Raw genomic sequence first — 7,998 nt, 5'->3', positions numbered from 1 at the left:
GAGAGTTTCAAGAGATTAGTTGACATATTAAATACTGCAAAGAGCTTAAATCAGCGGAAGCCTGAATATGTCCATTAAACTTAGCAACTAAGAGTTCCCTAGTGATTTTGACAGGGGTTTAAAAGTGGAATAAAGGGTGCAGCTTATTAACATAAAACATTCAAATCTGTGAAGAATTTTTGTGAGGACAAACCAATTTGGCTCAGGGGATAGATTGTCGGCCTGAAAGGTCCCGGGTTCGATTCTGGTCAAGGGCATGTACTTTGGTTGCGGGCACATCCCCAGTAGGAGGTGTGCAGGAGGCAGCTGGTCGATGTTTCTCTCTCATCAGTGTTTCTAACTCTCTATCCCTCTTCCTTTCTCTCTGTGAAAAATCAATAAAATGTATTTTTTAAAAAAATTCTCAAAAGCCTTCCTTCCTCATCGCTTCTCGGCCTTTTGGCTAAGATCAAGTGTAGTATCTGTTCTTATCAGTTTAAAAGCCTTCCTGAGCTTGGGTCTCAATTTAAAAAAAAAAAAAAATTTTTGTGAGTTTATTTGAGCCAATCTGTTGACAATTGCCGGGAAGCAGAATCTCAACGGATTGGGATATGCTCCAGAGAATGGCGGGTTACATCTATATTTATACATTGCAATCAAAGGAAGGGATGTAGGTGGTTACATGAAATCCATTGATGATAGACCAGAGAGGTGGGAGAAAGCAAAGTGGGGGAAATCCCTGGGATTGGATAAAAAGTAAAATGATAGACACATACTTAGGTGGGTGCAGGAACAATTAACATGGTAACAATGAAGGAATTTGTGGTATCTGTCCTGGCACCCAGGCACATTAGGTTGGGGAAGGAGACACTAACAGGAGCACAGAACTTTCTAGATGTGACATTTTGCTGAGGTTCAAAGGATAAAAATGGATTAGTTAGGTTAAATTAATTAGGTTATTCCAGTAAAGGTAGAAGTGCATAGATAGCCAAGGAAATGTGGGTAAGTTTGGCCCATCCAGGGAAATACAAGTAATTCAACTGGATAAAGTATATATGTAAAATGAGGAAGTGATGATAGATTGATCTAGAATGATAAGCAGGAACCAAATCCTAAGGGCTTTCTGGTTTCTAAGGAGCTTAGATTTATCCTAAAGGCAATGGGAAACAAATGAAAACTTTAAGCAAGGGAGTAAGACCAGATGACCCATAATGACAATCCAAACTAAGGCAGAAAGGTGAGGTTATGAAGTGAAGACAGGCATTATAAAGATGTTTATATTTTAACTAGAGGCCCGGTGCACAAAAATTTGTGCACTCGGGGGGGGGGGCGAGGGGGGGGGGCCCCTCAGCCCGGCCTGTGCCCTCTCGCAGTATGGGACCCTCGGGAGATAACGACCTGCTGGCTTAGGCCTGCTCCCAGGTGGCAGAGGGCAGGCCCAATCCCTAGGTGCAGCCCCTGGTTGGGCTCAGAGCAGGGCTGATTGGGGAGTTGGGGCGCCGCCCCCTGTCATGCACAGAGCAGGGCGGATTGGGAGGTTGCGATGCCACCCTCAGTCACGCTCAGGGTAGGGCCGATTGGGGGGTTGGGGCACTGCCCCCTGTCACACTCAAGGCAGAGTCGATGGGGAGGTTGTGGCGCCACCCCCTGTCACGCACAGAGCAGGGCCAATCAGGGGGTTGGGGAGTTCCCTCCTGTCACGCACAGAGCAGGGCCCATCAGGGGGTTGAGGAGCTCCCCCCTGTCACACACAGAGCAGGGCGGATCAGGGGGTTGGGGCGCCACCCTCTATCACCCACAGAGCAGGGCCGATCAGGGGGTTGGGGCGCTGCCACTCTCACACTCAGGGCAGGGCTGATGGGGAGGTTATGGCTCTACCCCGTGACACACAGAGCAGGGCCCGTGAGGGGCGGGGGGGTTGGGACGCCGCACCCTGTCACACACAGAGCCGCAGGGTGATCAGGGGTTTGGGGAGCTCCTCCCTATCAGGCACAGAGCAGGGCCGATCAGGGGGTTGGGGCGCCTTCACCTGTCATGAACAGAGCAGGGCCGATAGGGAGGTTGTGGCCCCGCCCCCTGTCACACATAGAGCCACAGGGTGATCAGGGGGTTTGGGCGCTGCCCCCTGTCACACTGATCCTGGTGCCGGGAGGCCTCTCAGCTCTGCTGATCCCAGTGCTGGGAGGCATATTACCCTTTTACTATATAGAATAGAGGCCTGGTGCATGGGTGGGGGCTGGCTGGTTTGCCCTGAAGGGTGTCCTGGATCAGGCTGGATCCTGGCCAGCCTGGATGATGGGATGATGGCTGTTTGCAGCTGGTCACACACCCTTCAGGGTGGGGGTCCCCACTGGGGTGCCTGGCCAGTCTGGGTGAGGGGCTGAGGGCTGTTTTCAGGCTGGTACTGAAGCTCCCAACTGCTCCTTTTTTTCTTTTTTCTTTTTTATTCTGAGCCAGCTTTAGCTCTGAGGCTCCAGCTCTTAGACCTGCGCTCCTGAAAGCAGGTATCTGGTTTGTTTCGGTTCTGTAATCGAAACTCTGTATCAACTCCAGCTCTGAGATCCCAGCCAGCTGAAAGCTGGTTTCTGGGGTTTTGTTTAGCGTCTATATTTGTTACAATGTTTGTAACTGCAGGCTCAGAAGCTGGCAAGGCAGGCAGGGAAAGTTGGACTCCTCCGTCACTGAAGCAAGCAAGCCTCATGTTAGTTTCAAGCTGCCTGGCTGCCAGCCGCCATTTTGGCTGACAGCTAATTTGCATATCTCGCTCATTAGCCAATGGGAAGGGTAGCGGTCATACGCCAATTACCATGTTTCTCTTTTATTAGATAGGATATTTTTATTGATTTCAGAGAGGAAGGGAGAGGGAGAGGAAGATAGAAACATCAATGATGAGAGAGAATCATTGATCGGCTACCTCCTGCACGCCCCCTACTGGGAACTGAGCTTGCAACCCGGGCATATGCCCTTGACAGGATTCAAACCTGGAACCCTTCAGTCCATAGGCGTCAACGCTCTATCCCAGGGGTGGGCAAACTTGTACGGTCTTTTTTTTTTTTTTTTTTTTTTTTTTAGTTTTATTGATTTCAAACGGGCTGGATCTGGCCCGTGGGCCGTAGTTTGCCCACGGCTGTTTTAGGCAGTTCTGAATGATGGTTGTAATTTTGATGTGGTTGTGGGAAGTTCCAAGTACCACTTTTACTTATGCCACCATCTTGACTGGAAGCCCCAGTTTGTTAATATTTTTAGAAGAATTTTTGCCTCTATATTCATCAAGGATATTTGTTTGTAGTTTTATTGTAGCATCCTTTCCTGGCCTAGGTATCAGGGTAATGTTGGCCTGATGAGTTTGGGAGTGTTCCCTCCTCTTCACTATTTTGGAAGAGTTTGAGGATTGGAGTTAGTTTTTCTTTAGATGTTTGTTAGAATTTGCCAGTGAAACCATCTGATTCTGGGCTCTTCTTTGTTGAGAGGTTTTTGTTTACTAATCCAATCTCTTTTTTTATAGTCCTTGACTTGACAGTACATATAATAGAGTTCCAGAATGACAGAACTGAAAGGAATCTTAGAAATTATCTACTTTACTGCCCATTAATATAGGTGAAGGTTTAGCAAGTTAACGGTGGATCCAACATTGGGATTTGGGTCTCCATTACTTACATGTAGGGGGAACATATGTCCCAGTTTGCCCAGTTCATGCCCAGTACTCTGTCATAATGATTAGTATCCCCCCGTTTACTCTCAAGTATGTTCTGGTTTAGACAATAAATTCTAAGTCACCCTACTTATATGGTATAGGTTTTGGGGATAAGCAAGCTCTAAATTAATAGTTATTTGACATAAGATTATCTTTCTTTTATGTGATCTCATTTTTACTTAAGAGTATTAAACTGTCACATGTCATTTTATAAGTGAGGTAATGTACATGAAATCAGATCCCACACTATAAAATGCTATATAAAGGTTAGGATTTTAAAAAGGATAATAACCTTAATTTCTCCCATGATTACAAAATTTAAAAATGCTTATTTTAGAGCCTTGGAAATTTCAGAAAAAATTTGAAAGAAAAATCATCAGTAATCTCAAATCTCAGAAATAATGACAACTGTTAACATTTTGGAATGCAGCCTTACTGAAAATTTCCCACACATATATACATGATACTAGAGGCCTGGTGCACAAAATTCGTGCATGGGGGATGTTCCCTTAGCCCAGCCTGCACCCTCTCCAGTCCCGGATCCCTTGGGGGATGTCCCCTGTGGGATTGGGCCTAAATTGGCAGTCGGACATCCCTCTTGCAATCCAGGACCTCTGGCTCCTAACCGCTCACCTGCCTGCCTGCCTGATTGCCCCTTACCACTCTGCCTGTCTGCCTGCCTGCCTGATTGCCCCCTAACCCCTCTGCCTGCCTGCCTGCCTGATTGCCCCTAACTGCCTCTGCCTGCCTGCCTGATCGCCCATAACCACCTCTGCCTGCCTGCCTGCCTGCCTGATTGCCTCTAGCCCCCTCTGCCTGCCTGCCTGATTGCCCCTAACCCCTCTGCCTGCGGGCCTGATCGCCCCTAACTGCTCTGGTTCAGCCCCCACCACCATGGCTTTGTTTGGAAGGACATCCGGAAGACAGCCGGTCTATCCAATCTAATTAGCATATTACCCTTTTATTAGTATAGATTATATTATATATTTAGTATTGTACCATGCTGTTTTACTCAAAGCCTATTGTATTTTTCCATGCCATTAAAGTTTTTCAGTCATAATCATTTTTATAATCACTAAGAAATTAGGAAAACAGATGGAATAGTAAACCTTGGTGGGTCCAAGTAGTGTGAACAGCAGGAGAAGCAGCCAACTAGGCAGCCCAGGTTCACAAAGGCTGGAGAGGGGAGTGTGGCCCACAGACACTGGCTGACACCCTCCTCCACAATGCCAAGAGGAAGTTCAGCTCAGCTGAGAAGGAGGAGTTCAAGAGCCATCAGGGAGGTTGTCAGCTAAACCTTCTCCTTCAAAAGTGGAAACAAAGCCAAAAAAGGCAGTAGGAGAGGATAAACCTACAGAGGCAAACAAAAGGGAAAAGAGGAGCAAAGGAAAAACAGGTTGAAGTGGCCAACCAGGACACTAAAGATGTATCTGCAGAGAATGGAGAAATTAAAAACTGTTAGGTCTGATCAAATAATTGAATCAACACCCCCTTCCCTGGGAACTGTCCTTTAGACCACGTTACAACCAACATTCCCTTTTGCTTACACCACATTTCACTTGCTAAGACCATTATCTTTCCCCTCAGGACCGCCCAGAGAATTCTCCACCCAGAGAAAGCCTGCCTAGAGTCCTTTAAAATCTCTGACTCTCTGTCCTTGGGTGTTGGCACCGTTTTGGGGCTTAGCCCATCTGGTTTTCCAGATGACCTAATAAATTCATAATTCTTTACCCCTTTTTGCCTTGTGTTTTCCTCCTTCAGTGACCCTAACAAAAATGAGGAGAGTTCAGACTCTGATGAAGCAGGAGAGAAAGAAGCCGAGCCTGATTCATAGCATATACCATGTCTTATTGGTGGTCCCTGTCTCCCTTCTTGTACAGTCCAGAGGAATATATTTTTTATCAACTATTTTGTAAATGCAAGTTTTTTAGTAGCTCTAGAAACATATTTAAGAAGGAGGGAATTCCACCTCATCCCATTTTTTTAAGTGTAAATGCTTTTTTAAGAAGTGAAATCATTTGCTGGTTAGTTATCTTTTTGGTACAACCAGGAAATAGTGGTATACTGAATATGGGAGGCTTTTATTGGGTGTCAGTTTAACATTCCATAGATGGGGCAGTTTTTATATCTCATTATTATCGGTGGGGAGCTCTCTGTTTCCTCATGGGATGCCAGGGGATGTGGGTGTTAGGGTTGCCGAAGGAGGAATGCACGAGGCCAAAGTGGTAAGGGATTATAAATTTATTAAGTCATCCGGAGACCAGATGGGCTGAGCCCCAAAATGGCACCAGCACCCAGGGTCAGGGAGTCAGAGATTCTAAAGGACTCTAGGCGGGCTTTTTCTGGGCGGAGCATTCTTGGGGCGGGTCCAGATCCTGGAAAGGTCTGCAGGGGAGAGATAATGGTCTTAGCAAGTGGAATGTAGTCTTAGCAAGTGGAATGTGTTCTAAGCGAAGTGGAATGTCCATTGTGAAGTGGATTCAATTATTTGATCAGACCTAACAGTGGGTTTCTTGCGATGTCACAAAAAATAATTTTCTGAGACTGGCACAGGAGGATGAGATATTGTAGAAAACTTTATTTCTGTGGAATTACACCCCTGAGTTCCCAAGGTCCCATTTCCCTCTGGACTATTATAGAAGCTCCTTTGTTCGGGAGATTATGTGCTCCCAAATTTTCATGGGCTTTCAGTAGGCCAATCCATGGTGACCCAGGCTAGACTGGCCTCTTCCCTATGTCACCCCTGCTTCACTGTGCGTGCACCCATCTCGCCTTTGTTTGGACCCCAGCCTCCAGTGGTTTGCAGGAAGTGGACTGGTGGTTCCGTGGGAAGTGTGAAACTGTAGCTTCCTGGATGGCCATGCTTATAATGTCTGGCCGCCTTTTTTGCTCCTTTCCCGTTATTAATAGCTGGCTAATTACAGTGATAATACTATAGTACAAAGCATGCTAAGTGGCAATTTGGAATCAATTGTGCATTTAATGTCTTGAATATTTTATTTTTTAAAAATATATTTTATTGATTTTTTTTACAGAGAGGAAGGGAGAGGGATAGAGAATTAGAAACATTGATGAGAGAGAAACATCGATCAGCTGCCTCCTGCACGTGCCCTACTGGGGATGTGCCCGCAACCAAGGTACATGCCCTTGATCGGAATCGAACCTGGGACCCTTCAGTCCACAGGCCGATGCTCTATCCACTGAGCCAAACATTTTAAATTACTTGTATTCCCATATTTTTGGTAGAATTGTTTCCTAAAGAAACCTACTTAATCTTGGCTCTCCCTGTTAGAATTCTGCACACTCTGTAACATCTTTGGTGTTCAGTATTCCTAGTTACTTTGTTAAATGTGCTGTGAAAATTGAAAATTTGATTATGTAGTGTATATGATATTAAATTGTGAATTCGTGGAACTTCAATGTAACAGCATTATCAACATTTGAATATATTGGTACTCTATTGTTACCAGAGAAATTAGGAGATCCAATTTCCCCGACATTAGTAAGCATGGGGTGGTGCAATATCTTCAGAAAAAGAATTTTCTAAGATTCACACAGGAGAATGAGATGTGGTAAAAGGCTTTATTTGCATGGAGTTATATTTCTTGAGTTGTAATGTCCCATGTCCCTTAAACCAGTCCTGAAAAGGGGGCAGCTGTGGATTCAGCAAAGCCAAAAAACAAAGCCAGTGTCCAGAGTTTCTTTTCCATGTTGCATCTGGGTCCAATTTAGCATTAAATAATTAAGGTTCATTAGTTCAGCCCTGGCCGGTGTTGCTCAGTGGTTAGAGTGTCAGCCTGCACACCAAATGGTGGAGGGTTTGATTCCTAGTCAAGGGCATGTACCTGTGTTGCAGGTTCGACACCCACCTCCCTGGTGTGGGGTGGGTGCCTGTGGGAGGCAAACAATTAATGTGTCTCTCATATTGATGTTTCCACCTCTCTCTCTCCCCATCCCTCCCTTCCTTTCACTCTCTCTTAAAAAAAAAAAAATCAATGGAAATAATATTCTCAGGTGAGGATTAAAAAAAGTCCACTAGTTCATTATGTGGGTCCCACATGACTGTGAGCCATTTGGGGGCAGGAGAGCACACCCCCTGCAACAGGAGAACGAGGAGGCCTGTGAGCCAGAGAGCCAAGAGAGGAAACGCCTTTTGTCTAGGAGTTTAAATATTCAGGTTTGAAGCCCTCACAGTGGCCACAGCTATTCTGGGCAATTACCTGTTCCCAGTGATTGACAGGTAAGCACCTTCCCACATTACCCAGACCTTACTGCCTTTGTCCAATTCCTTCCTCCACTGATCAGCAGGAAACTGACTTGGAGAG

The 7,998-nt window shown here is 45.7% G+C and overlaps 1 pseudogene; it reads left to right on the top strand.

Moving 5' to 3' along the window:
• The first annotated feature begins 422 nt into the window (after positions 1–422).
• LOC132222956 (U2 spliceosomal RNA) lies at positions 423–547 on the top strand (annotated as a pseudogene).
• The last annotated feature ends 7,451 nt before the right edge of the window (positions 548–7,998 follow it).

Source organism: Myotis daubentonii, chromosome 1, assembly GCF_963259705.1.
Source record: "Myotis daubentonii chromosome 1, mMyoDau2.1, whole genome shotgun sequence".
Taxonomy (NCBI): domain Eukaryota; kingdom Metazoa; phylum Chordata; class Mammalia; order Chiroptera; family Vespertilionidae; genus Myotis; species Myotis daubentonii.
The sequence above is the reverse complement of the archived record's forward strand: the minus strand, read 5'-3'. Positions and strand labels throughout refer to the sequence as shown.